Below are 21,642 nucleotides of genomic sequence, written 5' to 3'. Positions count from 1 at the left end.
TCTTAATAAGTTGCTGAGGTTCTTGCTAAGTAACTGAGGCTGGTCTCAAATTTATGGGAGATTCTCCTGCCTCAGTCTCCTGAGTAGGTGGGATTACAGGTATGCACTACCATGCCTGACTGACTAATTATTTAGCAAAGACTAAAAGCAGAATAACACTGTTATTAATGTTTAAAAGTATTTTATTAATAAGAAGCAAGGTTACCACTTCAATGGTAAATTATATATTAGATAACATGAGTTTAAAATGTATAATATCATCTTTTCTTCATTCTTGTAATTTCCTATCTTGATTCTGGAGATTTCTTGCTGATAAATGTCTAGATTCTGCCAAACCTATATAGCTAAAATGAACCATTAAGCTTTGGTTTGTTAGAGATTTACATGAATGAAGAAAAAGTAGCTTGGAAGCTTGACTCTGAATTGTGGCTCATCTACGGAAGTTGATTACCATTTAATTTGTAGATTGAGTATTGAACTCAATGTTTCTGAAATTAAATAATTGTGTGTTATTACTGACCCAAATGGAAAAACACGACCCATATTTATTAGTGAAATGTAAAACAGAATCTCATCATTCTACGTGTGAAGTCAAAAAAAACAAAAGCAATGTGAGAATTAACTTAATTGGAAATATTGTAAAATTATTTTCAACATCATCTTCAAATTAAGGAGTTGCTTTGATTGCTAAGTAGATAATAGAGAAAGCCAAAGTAGTAAGCCTAGTTAAAATGTGCTTTATAAATTGCTTATTTTCTAGTATTATCACAACACTTGATAGTGGTACATTTATAATAGGAAGAAGAATTTAAGTTAACCTAGATGAGAGTTAAGTCGATGATTTAAATAAACTGTTTGAAAATTTCTCAAACTGTATTTCATCTTTCATAACTATAGAGCTAAAAATACATTCTCCATGTTTTAATACTTTCCCCAAAACACAGTTGGCAGTCAGTATATATTGAGGAAAAGGAAAAAAGGAAGGAACAAATGAGTATCAGGAAAACACTTATCTCCTTGGTGTTAGGGAGAAACAAACTAGAGATCAGCTACAAGTCCTCTCCTAGGATTAGCAAGTCTTTTGCCAGTCCAGTACTCTCCCAAGAAGTCCAGATATCAGCTCTTACTCGACAGTACATCAGGCAATACAGCCAACTCATTAAGAACACAGATGCCAAAGCAGGGCAGCCTGGGTTCAAAGCTATGTATGTTACTGATGTTAGTTATTTGACCTCACCCAAGTTACCTCACCTCTTGATAGCTCACTTGTGAAATGGAAACAGCAATGTTGAAAGGATTAAGTGGATGAAAACTGAAAACATGTAAAGCGTTGAGAATAGTTCCCACCAGCAAGCACAGTGGTGCACACCTACAATCCCAGGCACTCAGGAAACTGAGGTAGGAGGATAGCAAGTTCAGAGCCAGCCTCTGCAACTTAGTGAAACACTAAGCAACTCAGCAAGACCCTGCCTGTAAGTAAAATATAAAAAGGGCTAGGGATATGGCTCAATGTTTAAGCGCCCCAGTATCAAAAAGAAAGAAAAAAGTTCTGACCTGCCTATAGTTGGCAGCTCGTGACATAGCTCCCAATGATCCCCAACTCTTGGTGTTCAACATTTATGTAATCCCTTCCCCTTGAGTATGGGCTGAACCTAATGATTTGTTTCCTACACTGAGAAAACAGCAAAAAAATGATAGTATGATGGCTAAATCCCCCCCCTTTTTTTTTTTACTACTAAGGATTGAACCCAACTGTACTTTACCATCCAGCTAAATCTCCAGCCCTTTTTATTTTTTATTTTGTGGCAGGATCTTACGGAGTCACCCAGGATAGCCTCAAACTTGTGATCTTCCTGTTTTAGCCTCCCAAGTTTCTGGAATTATAGGAGTGGGCCACCAGGTATGGTGATAGTTGTTTTTATGTAACTTAACCAGATTATGAGATTTCCAGACAGCTGGTAAAACATTACTTCTGAGTGTCTCTATATGGGCGTTTCCAGAAAAGAGTAGCATTTGCAACTATAGCTTTAGAGAAAATGGTCTCATCAATGCAAGTCGGCATCATCCAGTCCATAGAGGGTCTAGAGACAACAAAGAGGCAGAGGAAAGACAAATTCACTCTCTGCCTGAGATGGGTCATCTATTTTCATTGATTTTGCCCACAGGCATGTGCTCCTGGTTCTCAGGCCTTCAGATTGGGACAGGAGCTTTATCACTGGCTTTCCTAGGCCTCCAGCTTGCAGATAGATCTTGAGACTTTTCAGTCTCCATATCTCATAAACCCATCCCTCATAACATATATATTTATGTATAGATATCCACACACAGATACAGAAATCCAATTGGTTCTATTTCTCTGGTGAACACTGATCAATATAGATTAAATGACATTTCTGTGACTAGTTCATAAAAGACTGTGATTTCTACCTTGCAATTTCCACTCTCTTTAGCCCTTCCTGATGTTGTCACCTCCAGTGTTATGAGAAGCTCTATGGAGAGGCCCATGTGGTGAGGAACTGAGTGAGGCCTTTGATTAAACAGTCTGTGAGAAAATGAAGCCTCAGTCCAACAATCAAATCCTATTAGCTATCAGCCAAGCCAGCTTGGAAGCTGATCCTTCCCAGTTGAGTCCTAAGACAATGGTAGCCTTGTGAGAATCCCAGAGCCAGAGGACCCAGCCAAGCCTCAGTCAGATTCCTGACTATGAAACTATGAAATAATAAAAGTTGTTTTAAGCCACTAAGTTTAAGAATCATTTGTTATGCAGCAAGAGATAACTAACATAATGCTAAGGCATTCTATAAATGTCAGCTGCTAAACAGACATCTCAAATTTCATATCTCCTTCCCTCGAACTCACATCACAGTAAAGGGGATCATCATTCAAGTTGACCAAACCAAAACCCTAAGAGAAAATCATCTGTCATTCTTTTCCTTTTCTCAATGCTTCCTTTTCTAAATAGACCAGTTTCATGAATATCTGAGAAAAAGAGTATTTTAGGAATGGAAGGTTCAAAGAGTCTGAAGGTAAAAGTAAGCTTGGCTTATTTTTCTGTGAGAGAGACGACAGAAAGCTGAAGCTGGAGGATCATAAGCTGAGGCCAACCTGGGCAACTTAGTGAGACCCTCTCTCAAAACCTAAGAACAGCTGTAGAGTACAGCTAAAGCATCCCGGGGCTCAGTCCCCAGCCCATAAAATGAAATAAAGCAAAGAGGGAAATCAGTGTGGCTGGAGCTGCTAGCAAGAGGGAGAATGATTAGAGAAGAATTAGAGAAGAAGGCAAGGGGCCAGATCACTTAGGACCTTGAAGGCCATGATAAGAAGCTTGGGTTTTTTTTTTTTTCTGAGTGTAATGGGAAACAACAGAAGGGGAGGCAGAGTTATGACATGGTCTCACCATTTTGGTCTGAGTCTTAGTCCTAGTAAAACCCTTTGGCTGCTATTTTGAATAACAGTTATAAGACAGGAATAAAGCAGAGAGACAAGTAAAGGAAATAGCATTCTAAATGAGGGATAATAGTATTTTAGATTGGGTTGAAAGCACTGGAAATAAAGAGAAGTGGGTGTTCTGGGGATAGATTTTGGAAGCAGAGCCAGTAAATTTGCCAAATAATTGGATGAGGAAAACACAGGCACCCATGTTGGCCGATAGGTGTTTTGGCTGAGCTACAAGGGAAGAGGAGAGGGACAAGTCTAGGGTAGAAATCTCAATTTCTCTTCTGATCATATAAGCCTAAACTGAAATTAGTTATCCAGGTGGAAATGTCAAGGGGACAGATGAATATACTCATCCAGAGTCCTGGGAAGACCTTTGTTCTGGATTTGGGGACAAATTAAATAAAGATGACACTTAGCTTCCAAGATCTTCAGGGGATTATCCAGGGAGAGAATGTAGAAGAGGAAGAGGACCCAGGTCCAACCCTGGGAAACTCCAAAATGTAGGAGTCTGAAAGGAAAAGCTGGCAAAGGAGCCTGAGAATCAGTGGCCCAAGAAACAAAGCAAGTAATCCCCACCTGGGAGCCTGGGAAATTATGTAAAACTCCCTGAACCCAACCCCAGAGGTGGCAGGAGGAACCCTAGACTGAGGTTAAGTTGATACACACACACACATACACACACACACACACACACACACACACACACACACACTCAACTAAGTTGTAGTTGGACACAATACCTTTATTTTATTTATTTTTATGTGATTCTGAGGATCGAACCCAGCACCTCACACATGCTAGGTGAGCATTCTACCGCTGAGCCACAGCCCCAGCCCATAAGTTTTATTATTATTTTCAGCACTGGATACCAGGGTCTCACACATGTTAGGCACATGCTCTATTACTGATCTCTGTTATATAAAATTACATATAAGAGGTTGTGAGGGGAATGGGAAAATAAACAAGGAGAGAAATGAATTACAGTAGATGGGGTAGAGAGAGAAGATGGGAGGGGAGGGGAGGGAGGATAGTAGAGGATAGGAAAGGTTGCAGAATACAACAGTTACTAATAGGGCAGTATGTGAAAATGTGGATGTGTAACCAATGTGATTCTGCAATCTTTGTAATGTTTTGAATAACCAATAAAAAAATTAAAAAGAAAAGAAAAGAAAAGGAGGCTCCCTTGAGATGTTGCCTTCAGGGTGTCTTCATAAAGAGAAGTGAGCTCTTATGATCCTGAAGGAGGGAGAATTTTAACCAAAAGGATGAGAGAACAGAGATGAAACCAACTCAATTTAAAATTTAGGGAACAGAAGGTATATGGTATATGAGAATGGAGGTGGGGAAAGAAAAAGAAAAGCCCTAAGGAGATTTGGGGCAAACTGACACCTCAGAAGAAAAAGTTGAATTTTCATCCTTCAAAAAGACAAAGGAAGGATATAGCTCAGTTGGTAGAGTGCTTGCCTCGCATGCACAAGGCCCTGGGTTCAATCCCTAGCACCACAAAAAAAATGGGAATAGTGGTACACACCTGTAATCCCAGCAACTAGGGAGGCTGAGGCAAAAGGATCGAAAGTTTGTGACCAGGGCTGGGGATGTGGCTCAAGAGGTAGCGCGCTCGCCTGGCATGCGTGCGGCCCGGGTTCGATCCTCAGCACCACATACAAACAAAGATGTTATGTCGGCCGAAAACTAAAAATAAAATAAATATTTAAAAAAAAAAGAAAGTTTGTGACCAACCTCAGTATATTAGCAAGAACCTGCCTTAAAAAAGGAGTTAAGAAGGTAGCTCACTCTAGAGTGCTCCTAGTTCAATCCCCAATACCACACCAAAAAAGGGACGGAGAGAAGTAGTTTGCAGCTTTTCTCAAAGGAGGCTCCTCAACTGAATTGGTTCCTTTTTTTCTGAACCCGAAATCTGAACACATGATGGGAGTGACTTTCACTTCCCACAAGAATGATAAATCTAGAATCCAGAACCAATGGGACTGCTCTGGATGCATGATGTGGAATTCCATGTAATTGATAATTTAGAGCACAGGGGCTTAATTGTTCTTGGAATCCCAGTTGGAAAAGGCCTCCCCTAAAGACGTGTTTGAAAAATAACACAGAAAACAGAAATTTAGGACTAAATTTTAAAACAAAAATGAAGATCTCACCCAGTAAAAGTCCAGCCTCACCGAGTCAATGTAGAGTGATGCCGGAGGAGGGGAAGACTCCCAATGATGAGGTCCTGTCATTCTGTGCTTACAGCCAATGTGCTTTCAGCTGCTTTTATGATAATTACACCTACCTTCCTAAGAGTTACTCTATCACCTAGCCTCTATTATGCTGGGACCCAATCATCTGGTGGCAGTGAACCAGATCTGTAACAGCATCTCCTACCATCAACCCTGACCTGCAGAGCTCTTGACAGCAAATTTAGAGCTTCTGTAATTCAGTGTCCCTCTCATCAGACCATGACTTACTGTGACGGTGAATGGAATATCCTCTGGGTCTTCCCATCAACAATGTCAATGGTGGGTTTTGTGACCTTTCTATTGTATCCAGTGTAACATGCGCACTTCTCTGGACATTTCCATTCCTTCTTTCACCATTTGCAAGGCAGCTTTTCCAGTTCTAGCTCACTTAATTCGAACCAATGTTTTTTCAAGCTTCTAAAAGGCAACTTTTCAGTGTATTAGCATCATCTCCTGGGGGTCCTTGCTAAGGTATAAGTCCTGTACCACGAAAGAATGTCCTCATAAATAAATTATCCCTTCTCAAATTTTATAATGTATCCCTCTGATTTGGCATTCTTAAGATCGAGTGCAACACATATACTCCCCATTTCTCACAATACATGTTGGTCAGGGCCTGCAACTACTTCAGGGTATAGTCCTTTCTCTCCCTTAGCAAGCCTAGCACTTCTGTAACTTGACCCTATTTATGGGTCTGATAACCAATAAGACAAGTAACAATGGATCTTGAACAGAGCATGGTTTTTCTTGCAAGGTAGGATCCTCTGCCTGATCTTTAAATAAATAAGACACTAACTTTTCACAGGGAGGAGGGGTTCTCTTCTGCAGGCCCAGAGTATCCAATAGAACCTGAGCATTCAAAATCTATTAGTGCAGAGACCCCAATGTCCCCATTCAAAATCTCAGGGTCTTACTCCTTCTAAATAGCATCCTAACCTGGATGCTAATTAGAAGGAGTAACTGGTGGGAGTTGAGGTTCAATATCCTCTTTAACTTTGTTACTCCTAAATTGGTGTTATTGCACCCAGGCTAGAGGAAATGGTAATCTATTTATATATACCCAAAGAGACTGTATATAAATCTTCTCACTTCCTCTTACATTGATGAATAAATAATCATTCGTAGGTTTTCATTGTCTTTCTCCAAAGCAGATGGACCCCAAGCAATAATTGCTAATTCCAAAATTCTTTATATTTACTTAATTTCTCCTGAGACTCTCAACTCCCTGAGATATTGCACTTGCCAGTGCATTCCCTTTCACTACTGTCTCATCCTAGGTTATCATCTGTGAAAGGTTTAACAATTGCACTGGAACTTCATGCCTTGGGCTATTAGTGCTGTACCTCATACAAGTGATATACTTCTTATTTACAGCCAGCCAGGTCCAGCAACAAAACCTCACTTTAGACATGGTCCCCAGGACTCCATCCAGCAGCAACTGGCATAAATTGGGTCCACTGGGAAACAAACACTGAGACCCTGGGTGTGTGTGTGTGTGTGTGTGTGTGTGTGTGTGCACGTGTTGCTGAGGATAGAACCCAGGGCCTTATACATGCGAAACAAGCATTCTACTGAGTTATATCCCCAGCCCAACATGGCTCTTAACCACTGAGCTATATCCCCAGCCCTTTTTTCATGTTTTATTTTGAGACAGGGTGTAGCTAAGTTGCTTAGGACCAGGCTAAGTTGTCGAGGCTGGCTTTGAACTCACAATTGTCCTGCCTTGGCCTCCCGAGCCACTAGAATTACAAGTGTGCACCACCACACCCAGCAGACACTGAGATTTCTGAGCAGAAGTTATAGGGAAATAATGACAGCATAGCACTTGCAAGGGGTAAAGAAAAGGTTTGGCAAAGAGAAAAATTGAATTACACTCATTTGCCACACAGAGGTCTCAGCAGATCCCATAGGGAACTCTAGAGTTAGAATGGCCCTTCTGGGATATCCCTACCTCAGGCAAGGTGGACAAGTATTTGTACCCCATATGTACCAGTCATTAAATATGCGCTGTGTCCAGGCAGGGAGCATAATCTGGGTGAAGTGTCTAACTAAGGAAATGCCAGGAGAGTAGCACAGCTGAGAGGCATCATCCAGCAACTCCCCCAGCTGCTGGAGGAATTGATGGCATCTCCATCCTGGAGGGGGATCTGAGTGGCACACCATAGCATCTGCAATACTTGCAACAGTGAGACTCTTTCCTGGCCTGCAAAATAAGGAAATAATAGCTACCTCAAAAGATATCTAATGGTGCAATGCTGCATCATGTACAACCAGAGAAATGAAATTGCTGCATTGTGTACAATTAATCAAAACTCATACTGTTGTCATATTAAAAATTTAAAAATATATCTAAAAGAAAATACAAGTGTAAGCAATTTGTGAATTGTTAACATGGTTATTCTTTCAGTCTGTATTCTGTAGTATAATCTCCATCACCATTTTTCTTTCTCTCTCTGTTTTTTTCTCTTCTGGTACCGGAGATTGAGCCCAGGGACTTTATCACTGAGCGACCCCCACCCTTTTTATTTTGAGACAGGTTTATTTTGCACAGGTTGGCCTGGAACTTACAATCCTCTTGCCTTAGCCTCCCCTGTCACTGAAAATACAGGCATAAAGCAAGGTGCAGGGACATCACTGTCTTTCTGTTAAGCCCCATACTCATATTTTACAATCAGTATTTTACTTTTCTACCATTATTTATCGTGTGTGTGTGTGTGTGTGTGTGTGTGTGTGTGTGTGTGTGTGTGTGTTTCCAGTACTGGGGATCCAACCCAGGGCTTCACACATGCTAGGCAAGTGCTCCACCTCTGAGCTACATCCCTAGCCCTACAAGATTTATCTTTAGAGTTCAATTATACATCTCCAAAAAGTTACAATTATGATGTCAAGACATGTTCATTATAAATTAATTTCTAAAAAAAGTCTTATAAAACAACAAAAGAAACCTTTAGTCTATAATCTTGGGATAAAATTCAAGAATTTTTAGTTTGTTTGTTATTTTTTGTTTGGTTTTGGTACTGGATATTGAACCCAAGGATGTTTTACCACTGAGCTACATCCTCAGTCCTTTTATTTTTTATTTATTTTTTAATTTTTTTGTAGTTATAGATGGAAAGTATGCCTTTATTTTATTTGTTTATTTTTATGTGGTGCTAAGGATCAAACCCAGTGCCTCACACATGCTAGGCAAGTGCTCTGCCACTGAGCTACAGCCCCAGCCCTTAATATTTTTATTTTGAGACAGGATCTCCCTAAATTGCTAAGATCTTCAATAAACTGTTGAGACTGGACTTGTACTTGCGTCTCAGCCTCCAGAGTTGCTGGGATTACAGCATGCACCACCATGCCTGGCTCCAAGAATTACTAATTCTGAAAAATTGAAAATTGCTGGGCATATTAGCAGACATCTGTAATTTCAGCTGCTTGGTTGGCTGAGGCAGGGGGATGCAAGTTAGAGGTCAGCCTGGGCCACTTAGTAAGCCACAGTCTCAAAGTAAGAAATAAAAAGGGCTGAGAATGTAGTTCAGTGGTAGAACTCTCCTGGGTTCAGTCCCAAGTACCACCACCACCACCCCAAAATTGAAAACTCCTCTCAAAAAAGTTTACCAGTTCAAAGAGATAAGTGAATCACATAATTTTAAACAATTTTCAGTAGATGGCGCTAGTTACAAATATATACTTTCCCACATAACCTCAATTTCTGAGCCTAAATAAATATCAAAAGTGTATACTAGGGGCTGGAGATGTGGCTCAACTGGTAGCTCGCTCGCCTGGCGTGGGTGCGGCCCGGGTTCGATCCTCAGCACCACATACCAACAAAGATGTTGTGTCCCCCGAGAACTAAAAAATAAATATTAAAAATAAAACTCTCTCTCTTTAAAAAAAAAAAAGAATAATTAAAAAAAAAGTGTATACTAATTGTGTGTCTAAATCTGGTTGGTCATTTGAAAATATTTTTTAAACTCTGAAATACTTTCAATTAGAAAATAGCCAATTAGACCTTAACCAAACTTCTAGAGTGAACTTAAATAAGTTCTTTATACATTTTGCAATATTTGAAATATTTATGCAATAACTCTAATATGTTCCAATACAATATCTTTTTGTATACTTAAGGAAAGAGACACAGACTCAATGATCTATAAGATCCCCTCCAAGTCTAACTTTTTGTGATTTATAAAAAGATCAAGTTTGGAATATGAAATGTAAAAGCATAATTTATACAGGCAACAGAAGTATATTAGTTTAGAGCATTAAAAATGCTTTTGTAATACATGGAGCTACAACATGGTGAACTATAAGAAATTTAGCAGATTTCTTAAAATTTCATTTTATAAAATAAAATCAACATCTTGAGAATAAAAGACACTTTTTTTTTTTTTAACTAGGGATTGAGCCAAGAGGTAGTCAACCACCGAGCCATATCCCCAACACTTTTGTATATTTTATCTAGAGACAGGGTCTCACTGAGTTGCTTAGGACCTTACTAAGTTGCTGAGGCTAGATTTGAACTTGTGATCTTCTTGCCTCAGTCTCCTGAACCACTGGGATTACAAGTGTTAGCTACTGCCCCTGGACAGGAGACACTACTGATGCCATGTTTAAACATGATTTATTCTAATGATTTAGTGCTGTCTGCGGTGTTAAAGCCTCTCCCTTTCCACTCGACTTTTATTTTCTTGATATAGGATCTGGCTATGTTGTCCAGGCTAGCCTCAAACTGCTGAGCCAAAGGATCTCTAACTCCCAAGTAACTGGAACTGCAAATGCACACCATGACACCTGACTGTAGCCTTCATTTTTAAAAGAGAACTAGTGAGGGGAAAGAGGTCATTCCCAAATTTTGCCATGTGGAACTTAGTGTTATTGCTGTTTTTTCTGAACTATACTAAACAGAATTATACCGCTTCCTCTCCCCTCCCAAGACATCTTCATTGAATTCTAAAATTTGAAAGTTTTCTACTTTTACTCAGTCTGGTTTCCAACTACCCTCTGCCCCAGTGCTGGGAATTGAACCCAGGGCCCTTGCATGCTAGGCAGCACCCCACTACTGAGTTACACTCACAGTCCTCAGTTTAATTTCTTGACTTGATAAAGACTGGGACAAAATAAGGAGGAGCAAGCAAGAAATAAGAAGAGTTAGTTGCAACATGGTACAAAGTAAAAAGGCGTCAGGCATGATGGTGCACACCTGTAATCCCAGTGGCTCAGGAGGCTGAAGCAGGAGGATTAGATTAAATTGCCAAGGCCATCCTTGGCAATTTAGTGAGGCTCTGAACAACGCAGTGAGACCGTATATCAAATATAAAAAAGAGCTGGGGATGTGGCTCAGTGGGTAAGTACCCTTGGGCTCAATCCCTGGTTAAAAAAAAAAAGTTAAAAAGGCCTTTGACACTGGAGCTGGTAGACCAGGGTCTGGAGAAATTTCATAACCTCAGGCAGTTCCCCCATCCTCTTATGTAAAATGGGGACAGAATAAGATCCATGCTTCGGTGTTGTGAAGTGTAAAGTGCTCAACACAGTACCCCAAGCAGAAAGCCTTCGCTCATATTGGCCATCTGGGTGATGAGGGAGAATGCCAGAGAAGTAGAAATGGCAAAAGTCCAGACTATGTCCTAGACTAAACTCCCAGAAATCAAGCAAATGATTCTGGATCAGAAAGGAGCCTTCGAGACCATCAAACCTAAATGACCAGCAGGGCGCATGCGGTGGCGCATGCCTGTAATCCCAGCAGCTTGGGTGACTGAGGCAAGAAGATGGAGAATTCAAAACCAGCAACTGTGAGGCACTAAGCAGTTCACCAAGATTCTGTCTCCAAATGTAATACAAAATAGGGCTGGGGATGTGGCTCAGCGGTTGAGTGCCCCTGAGTTCAATCACTGGTACCATAAAATAATAAATAAATAACCTAAATGATGAGAAGGAGGATCAGAAGCATCAGAGAATATGTACCTTTCAAAGGTTTCGCACATCATGATTTCTCCACAATAAAATACCCACAGCGATAAACAGCCTTGCCTCCTGTTCATCACTCTGTCACGGATGCTGAGTCTGTGACCCACAACCTGGGTGCTTGGCCAGGGCTCAGGCACACAACCAAAGCAAGTTTAGTGCCAGAACATCAAGGAGCTTCCCGCGGAGTCTTAAAGAAAGCAGGCAGTCTCTAGCTTGTGGAGGAAACTGTTCCAGAGCATGGTGATCTCCTTTGCGTATCTCTTCCTTCTCCCCTTTAGGCTAGAAGGTAGGAATTGATCAGGGGCTCACTGGGATCAAGGTGGAGCTCAGAGCTAGAATATAAGGAACAAAGTGGTTGAGGTTGGAGGTACACTGTCTATTTTGCTAGCTCCTTCTTACTTCAGTAATCTCCCCACCCCCGTTCTCAAACTATGGTGTGGCCATAGAAGAAAGCAAGAAGAGCACTAGAGATGTTCTCCTCTGTGCCTCAAACTAAAGGGCCAGATTTCCTGTGACTCACACAGCTGGAGACGCTAAACCCAGAGCCAAAGCCCTGGCTAGCAATTAAAGTAGGTTCAATGGCAGATGTGGAGGCCAGGAGGCTCAAAACCTGGAGTCCTGGCTGCTTTTCTCCAGGTATATGATGATCACCCAGACTCTTCCTCCTTACAAGTTTCTTTTGTAACCTTCATCTGTACCTTTCACAGGCATCCCTAGGTAGTGCTTTATGTTGTGCTTGAGACAAATGAAATAGTCATTTCAATTACACAAATTAGCTGATGTAAAAAATATTCCTTTTCTTCAGTCTTTCACTTTGACCTTTTCATTCCATGTTAAATATCATGAAATTTAAAAAAAGCTTTGCTCAGTGGTTAAGCACCCCTGGGTTCAATCCTCAGTACAACATGTAAGTTTTATGAGATATATATATATATATATCTCATAAAACTTACATGGTCCAAACCAGTTGTACCAGGTAACAAGCTATATGCCTGAGGAACTTTTCTTTTCCTACATTCTCCCTGTACTACAAATACATACACAAAAAATACCTATACCATGCATATAATTGTAAATGAAGATACTAAAAGAAAAATACAATTTAAAAGGGCATGGTTAAGCTGGGTGTGGTGGCTCATACCTTTAATCCCAACTACTTGGGAGCTGAGATTGGAGGATCACAAGTTCAAGGCCAGACTAGGCAAATGAGTGAGACACTGTCTCAGAATGAAATAAAAAAGACGGGGATGAAGCTTAGTGGCAAAGCACCCCTGGACTCAATTCCTAGTAATGCAAAAAAAAAAAAGTTTAAAAAAAATTCAAAATAAACATCGAATTTGATCTGTACATACACAAAAATAAGAAATATGCTAGAAATTTTCAATTATAAAAATATCACATATACAGATGAAACAAATCTCAAAAACTGGATGATTAATTTAAAAAAAGAAATATAATGGCCAATGTCAACTCTAGAAGTTGAAAACCTGAAAGTTATGAACAAAGAAAAGCTTTTTAAGTTATCAAAGCAATGTCTACAGAAGCTCTCCAGACTCAAAGCTTTACTTTCCTATTTTAAATTTTCCATAGCTTAACAAAAATATGAAAATTAATAAAATGGTTAAACTTGGTTTATGCAGCATAACTCATTTAACTTGAGTTCAAATCAAATAATTCTCTTTCTTCCATTGATTCATAGAAGTCTGCTTCCCATACAGGCTGCTTGAACATTTGATTGGATTTTTAATTTCTTTGGCTAGTAGGATGTTAAATTTTTTTTTTCTGGACATCTCCATAGATCTCTGATCTTGATGAAATTTTGCCTTCTTATATTCTTATGTGAAAGGCCACTCAACTTTAAACATTTTAAACAGCCTCTGATTGCATTCTGGAAAGCTCTGTGATTTGACAGACCCTGAGGTTACACTTCTTAATGTTAGTCTCCTAATTAGTACCTCCAGGTATTAAGACATAAAAGCTGGGTACAGTGGCACATGTCTATAATCCCAGCAGCTGCTGAGGTAGGAGGATCACCAAGTTTGAGGCCAGCCCCAGCAACTTGGCAATGCCCTAAGCAACGCAGTAAGAACTTGTCTCAAAATAAAAAATAAAAAGGGTTGGGGATGTGGCTCAGTGGTAAAGCACCTCTGAATTCAATCCCCAGCACCAAAAAAAAAAAAAAAGAAAGAAAAAGAAAAAAATATATAAAATCATAATAATTAAGATGGAGTGACATCAACATAAGATCTTTTCAGACAAAGAGAGCACAGACACTTACTAGACACTTACAATTGAATATATGAATATGTAATAATTACTGATCACCAGGAAAGGGAAACTTCTATTGCATAAATAATGTTGTAGAAACTGAACTAAAATTATGAATGCAAAACAAAGCCAAAAACTATAATATGAACAACCATATTTGAATAGGAAAGGATATAAACTTAAACACAAATGTATCACTATTTGCATAAAAATTTAAAATATCTTTTTTGTTTATTGTAATATTTTTAACAAACATGACAAATTCTTAATGTCTTTTATATATAAAGAGCTTTCACAAATCACTAAGACTACAATAGGAAATTGAGCAAATTATAAATCAACATTGCTAGAAATAAAAGCAAAATTTTTAAATATTAAGATGCTCTACTTTTTCTGTGAAATTATAAAGTCTACAGAATGAATACTCAGGGGTGATGAGGGTATAATAATACAAGCCCTCTCACATGCCTTTGATGGGAGTTGATCAGTCTAACCTTTCAGGAAAGCCATTTAACAATATCAAGTGCTGTGACACAGGACTAAATCAGTCAGGGTCACTCCAGGTGAATTGGGTTGGAACAAAATAATCACAACGAAGAGGGGTCGTGGCTCAGTGGTACAACACTATGTGTGAGACAATGGGTTCAATCCTCAGCACCACATAGAAATAAATAAATAAATAAAATGAAATCATCAAAGACAGATAAAATACCTTTTTCCTTGGGTTCTTCAGCAATAGCTCCTCTGCTCCAGCTCCTACAAGGGAGACAAGGAAGGCAGACAAAACAGAGAGGAGCATGTTCTGAAGTCCTTTTTACTGAGGGGAAGACACTTGAGAAAGTGCCATCCAAATGAGGGTAGGAGTCTGGTTTAGGGGGGTGGAGTCTAGCTTGGTGATGTCCTGTAGTCAGCAGATTGACTGACATCTTGGAAGGCCACACCCATTTCGGGTGCAGCGTGGGGATCACCGGCAGAGCCAGTGAAAAGGACAAACACATCACCAGCCCAAACAGAGAGGTAACGTCAGTCTAGTCCCCTCAAGTTTTCATGCTCTCATAGTTCACACACACAGCCCACAGCCGGCCCACAACAATCAAGTATGTCTACATAGTCTACCTTTTGTAGATGATGTAAAAGACTAAGACAACCCACTTGTCTATATTTTACTATTCTTACATAACAAGTACCCCAGGATTTGACACTTTAAAGGATATTAATATTTCTGGGGTCGGGTCCCAGGAATTGAACTCAAGAGGCACTTGTATTTTATTCACACACAGGGTCTCACTGAGTTGCTTGGTGCCTCACTTTTGCTGAGGCTGCTTTGAACTCTTGATCCTCCTGCCTCAGCCTCCTGAGCTGCTGGGATTATGGGTGTCAGCCACTATGCCTGGCTAGGACATTAATATTTATTATCTCATGTAGTTTCTGCAGGTTGGGAATCTGGGAGCCGTTGAACTAGGTGGTTTTGCTCAGCGTTTTTCATGAGGTTTTATTTAAGCTGAGGGCCTCAGTAAGTTGCTTCAAACCTACCATTTTGTGAATATGGATGTTGGGAAGACACACAAGGGCAGGAATGCAAAAGAGGCTACCAGAGTTTATACCTAGAAAACTAACTTAATCAAATAATCTTAAATGCAGAAAATACTTTACTTATTAAGATAGTCACCCAGCAGCTTGGGAGATGGATGCAGGAGGATCCCAAATTCAAAGCCAGCCTCAGCAATGGCCAGGCACTAAGCAACTCATGAGACCCTGTCTGTAAATAAAATACAAAATAGAGCTGGGGATGTGGTTCAGGGGTCAAATGCCCCTAAGTTTAATCCCAGGCACCTCCCACAAAAAAAAAAAAAAAAAATCAGGCCCAGCATGGTGGTGCACATCTGTAGTCCCCAAGGCTCAAGAGGCTGAGGCAGGAGTATTCCAAGTTCAAAGGCAGCTTGAGCAACTTAGTGAGGCAATGAGCAACTCAGTAAGCTCCTGTCTCTAAATATTAAAAAGGGCTAGGGATGCGGCTCAGTCGTTACATGCCCCTGAGTTCAACCCCAGTACCAAAATATATATGTATATATAGATATAGATATAGATAGATATAGATATATAGATATATATTCATTATGAAGCAGGTAAGAAGGTGCATTTCACTTATCTCAGCTACTGGGATGCTAAGGCAGAAAGATCACAAAATTAAGGACAGCCCCAGCAATTTAGCAAGACCCTGTCTCAAAACAAAATTTTTAAAAGAGCTGGGGATGTATCTCAGTGGTAAAATGCTTGCCTAGCAGGTGCAAGGCCCTGGGTTCAATCCCCAATACCACAAAAAATGTATATATGTACACATATGTTCATTATATGCAGGGCACAGTGGCACCTGCTCTAATCTCAGTAATTTAGAAGGTTGAGGCAGGAGGATTGCAAGTTTGAGGCCAGCCCGGGCAACTTGAAGGGACTCTCTCTCAAAAAATAAAAAGGGCTAGGGATGTAGCTCAGTGACAAAGTGCCCCTGGGTTCAATCCTCAGGATCAAGAAAAGAAAAGAAATCTGGGTTTTTTGTTTGTCTTTTGAGTTCTGCAGGGTCTCATGCATAATAAACATGTATTCTACCACTGAACTACATCTCCAGCCCTTAGACTGTTCTAAGTAAGTGCTTTATATGTACTAATTAACTTAATCCTCACAATAACCCTACAGAATAGGCCACTAATAGAATACATTACACCCAAGGAAACTGAATTACACAGATAAGCAAACAGCCCAGATTTCCACAATTAGAAAGTCAATAATTCAGAATTCAAATCTAAATAATCTGACAATGTTAATCACTGTCTATATTTTCTCTTAAATATGGTATTATATAAAATATCTATCATTCTCATATGTCTATATACATATTTATGTGAGTAGGAAAAAGATAAGAGGGAAAAAACCTAAAATATCATTGACTACAACCACGGAGTGATAGTGATGGAGTTATGATATTGTTTGCTTTATTTTTCATACATTTCTTCTTTTTCAAAATTTCCTAAAATGGATACATATTACATAGACAATCAGAAATGATCCTTTCAAGGAATTACAAAAATCAATGGGACACTGTGCCTATACTCTACCAGGAAAAGAGAGAAAAAGTAAAAAAGAAAGAAAAACTTGGGGGAGGGGGGAAGGGAGGGCAGGGGTTAGCAATGATGGTGGAATGTGATGGATATCATTATCCAAAGTACATATTTGAAGACACGAATTGTTGTGAACATACTTTATATACAACCAGAGACACGAAAATTTGTGCTATATATATAAATGTAATAAAAGTTGTAATGCATTCTGCTATCATTTATTTTTAATAAGTAAATTTTAAAAAAGGAAAGAAAAACTCACTGATCTTGGAAAAGAATTATCAAAATTACTTCACTTTTTGGTGCAATACATAGCAAAATTATTATGTGGAAGATGTAATGTATCAGTCTGTGTGTTTTATGTACACAAGTAAAAAACGGACAGCATATTTTTAGCATACTTTGTAGGGTTCACAAAGCACATTCACAGTTATTCATTTGATAAAACAAAGATTATTTCTGCTATTAATCTACCCAGCTATTTACATCACTCTTGAGATGTTTGAAAAAATGCTTTTTGTTAATTTTAACTGAATGGAGTCAAATTCTTCCAGGGCAGGTGGCTGTACGACATTCACTGAGGAAAGCAACCAACTGTTTGCATATATTCCCAGGACAGAATTTGTTTAAAAGAATTGAAATACGGTTAAGTTAAATCTTTTCCTTCTCTGGCTAATGATTATCACTTTAACTGTGTTCTTTTCAAAGCTTTATTACACAAGCCATGAAAATACAGCGCTTAAGCCTGCTGATTGGAAGCAAGTAATCTGCTCATTCTTTCAAGGTGCATTCATCCTTTCAGGTCAAGAGGGTCACATTGCAAGACCTGAAAGCTAGTGCACAGTTGAATTAGAAAGGTTATAATTGAATTTGCCTAGCTCAGTACCTTAGCTACTCAGTTGTCCTCAGCGGAACTTTGTTGAAGGGTATATTTTCATTATTTCTTGCCAGACTATTAAAGGCAAGGATGGTATTGCTAAAACCAGGTAATTCTCCCATGCGGGTTGGTAGGGGGGAGACATAACTACCATAACAGCCATTATATATCTTCTACATTACTTATTAAGAAAACATTAAAAGGTATGGCCATTTATGCTAGACAAAAATAGAATAGAATATTTTATTCTGAATCAAAATGACAAAACAAAAAAATCTTTTAGAAGGTGTATAATGAGGGCTGGGGTTGTGGCTCAGTGACAGAGTATTCACCTAGAATATTCGAGGCCCTGGGTTCAATCCTCAGCATCACATAAAAATAAATGAATAAAGTGAAGGTATTGTGTCCAACTACAACTAAAATATAAATATATATTAAAAAAAGACATTCTTTAAAAAGGTGTATAATGAAGACAAAAAAGGAAATTTGGGTATTTGTCCAAGGATTGAGGGTATGGTTATAAGCACAGGGATAAAAGAAAAAGGAAGAAATTGAAATTGAAGATCTAATGCCTACAAAATGAAGGGCAAGCTAACAAGGTGTTTGGTTGATTTCCCTTGAGGGAAATCCAATAATTCAGCTTCAAAGGAGATTTTTTTTTTAAATGCTTGAATTTGTCCTATTTTACTATATAACCACCAGCTTTCACCTTCACATCAAAAGATGTCCAGGTTTCATAGTGCCCTGGTACATAGCCCCAGCTAGACTATGTCCAGTTGGAATCCCCTGTTGTGATCATCTGATGAGCAAACACACTGTCCTGTCAGGAGCTGCCCTGGATGTAGACACCTTTAAGTCCTGATGCCCAGGGTTCTGAACAATTATTGTCTTCAGTCTGGCATGGGGTAGTGACAGGTAGCAGTAACTTGAGCATTATCCCAGCTCCGGATAACACCACCATGCCCAGCCAAGAAATAGTTCTTGAACAAATGAATGAGTGAGCCAATAGAAAGCAGAAATGGCTGTTTATATATTATCATTGACCTACAGCAAGAAAGAAACTTGATGCATTTTGTGATGAATAGTTTTATGTGTCAAATTGGCTAGACCAGTTGGGTGCAGTAGTAAACACTTGTAATCCTAGCTCCTTGGGAGACTGAGTCAGGAAGATCCTTAGAGTCCATGAGTTTGAGATATTAAACATTAATTGGGGGATTTCTACATGTAAGATACTATTTAGAATTTTTTATGTTCGATCACCCTCTTGGCATATAACAAATCTGAATGTGTCAGTTGAGTCCTCTGGGAGGCAGATGGAGATGGGAATGCAAGGTGTTTTATTGGTCAACAATGCATGTGGAAGAGAAAAACTGGGAAAATTAAGCCTGGGGAGTGGATATCTTCAGATCCTCTCAGATCTCACACCTATTAAAGGAAAGGGAGAAGCAGGATTGAGTAGGAAAAGCCTCAGAGCACCCTGCAGATCTGACAGTGTTGACCAACCTGAGAACATCCACAACTCCGGAGCAAAGCTGACCCAAGAAGGGAGGCTCGTCCTGTGTTAGAGTGCCCATACCTGTACCCCACTGAGGTCAGCCACTCCCTGGGGGTTGTCCCAGAAGAGCATGATCTTATGGCATGTTTGAAATAAATCACCAGGTCAGTCTTGAAGAAAGACATAGAACTTTATTTGCCATGGAGGGTTGGAAGTACAGTAATCAAGTTGCCTCTGCAAACTTGACCCCTTGCAGAAGGTAGGATATCTCTTTTATAGCCAAAACCCACAAGCCACCAGTAAGTCAAAACCATAGCAACATAGGAAGTGGGTCAGAAGGACCCAGTTCAGGGTACAGTACACTGCCCAAGAAAAATGGGAACTAAATGGAGAATATCTTTACAAATGCATTTCTTAATAATACATTGTATAAGAAAAACAGAAACTTTTTTTTAACCGCCATGCTGTTGTCAAACAGGGTGTGCTTACCAGGAGGTGGCAGAGGCGGGGTTTTCTCATGGGAGAAGCATTTCTTACAAGAAATGGAGTCTCAGGGTAAAATGGAGTTTGTCTGGTCAAAGCACATGTGGATTGGCCCATAACAGTCTTACTTACCTCAAAGGGGAGGCAGATCCCAAGGGTACTAACATCTGAATGCCAGCAGCTCACTGTACTCCTTAGAACTGACAGTAAATCCTTCCTTGATGGGTTTGCTGAATAGTGAAACTCCATGGCTTTCACAGTGGGTTAGGTCTTATGATTCCTATCTTTAAAAAAGAAAATCTTCCGGCATAGTGGCACACATCTGTAGTCCCAGCAACTTGGGAGGGTGAGACAGGAGGATCACAAGTTCAAAACCAGACTCAGAAATTTAGTGAGGCCCTAAGCAACTTAGTGAGACCCTGTCTCAAAATAAAAAATAAAAAGGTCTGAGGATGTGGCTCAGTTGTTAAGTGTTCCTGGGTTCAATCCCTGCCAAAAGAAACGAAGAAAAAGAAAAAGAAAACCTGAGGATTGGGGAATGTAGTTCAGTGGCAGAACACTTACCTCACATGAGTGAGGGAACAGGTTTAATCACACCACACACACATAAAAAAAAAGTTAAAAAAACAAGATACAGGGCTGGGGGTATAGCTCAGTTGGTAGAGTGTTTGCCTCACATGCACAAGGCCCTGGGTTCAATCCCCAGCACCACCAGCACCACCAGCACCACCAGCACCACCCCCGCTACCCCACCAAAAAAAAAAACAAGACACAGGTTATATAAATTTCCCAAAGTTGGGCTGGGGTTGTGGCTCGGCTGTAAAGCACTCACCTAGCATGTGTAAGGCCTGGGGTTTGATCCTCAGCACCACATATAAATAAATTAAATAAAGGTATTGTGTCCATCTTCAACTTAAAAAAAAAAAAAAAAAGAGGACTGGGATTGTGGCTCAGTGGTAGAGTGCTTACCTAGCTGTGTGAGGCACTGTGAGGCACTAGATTCCATCCTCAGCACCACAAACAAAAAAATAAATAAGTAAAATAAAGGCATTGTGTTCATCTACAACAAAAAATAAATAAATAAAGATTTTAAAAATTTAAAAAGTGAGCAGCATTCTTAAAAAAAAAAAGAAACTTCCCAAACTCACATAATTTAGTAAAGAGCTAATAAATGTACCATTTTCTCTTGGTTGATAGTAAAAATAATTTCATAATTTATTGAGACTCTAATATGCTCCTGGCTAGTAAGTCCCTTTAAAATGCTGATTTTATATTGTTTTTCAACTTGCTAAGTATACCAAAAACAAACAAACAAAAAAGCCCTATCATGTAAAAAAAATTTTTTTTTTTTTTTACCGCCTACACTAGAGACATAGAAAGAGCCAGCAGGAAATATTCAATGCAAGTGGCCAAGCAGTAGAGGGATTACTCTATTGACATCTCTAAATTGGTTTCCTCCTTATCAAGAGACACTTCTGGCCTCCGCTTTTGATGTTTTTCTAACAGGAAAACATAGCTTTGGACAAGTCCAAGAGTCCTGGCAACACAGATTTTCAGAATATTTAGACCCCTCAATTAAGCCAATTATTTCACCATTATCTGTTAAGAGAAAGAAGAATGGTGGGGTGGTGGCTAAGAAAGGGAAACTTCAGAGCTAGGGCTGGAATCTTCTGCCTTTCAGTTTTGTTTTTAACACAACTTTAAAAACATACAATATTAGGACTGTAGGTGTAGCTCCATGCTTAGCACACAAGGGCCCCAGGTTCCATCTCC

General features: G+C 39.5%; 1 non-coding gene across 1 annotated transcript; it reads left to right on the top strand.

The window, feature by feature from the left end:
* Nucleotides 1-20,510: 20,510 nt before the first annotated feature.
* Nucleotides 20,511-20,583, top strand: Trnav-cac (transfer RNA valine (anticodon CAC)). Its single transcript has one exon. It is a non-coding gene; the product is annotated as a tRNA-Val (tRNA).
* The last annotated feature ends 1,059 nt before the right edge of the window (nucleotides 20,584-21,642 follow it).

The sequence above is a fragment of the Ictidomys tridecemlineatus genome, chromosome 6 (assembly GCF_052094955.1).
Source record: "Ictidomys tridecemlineatus isolate mIctTri1 chromosome 6, mIctTri1.hap1, whole genome shotgun sequence".
Taxonomy (NCBI): domain Eukaryota; kingdom Metazoa; phylum Chordata; class Mammalia; order Rodentia; family Sciuridae; genus Ictidomys; species Ictidomys tridecemlineatus.
The sequence above is the reverse complement of the archived record's forward strand: the minus strand, read 5'-3'. Positions and strand labels throughout refer to the sequence as shown.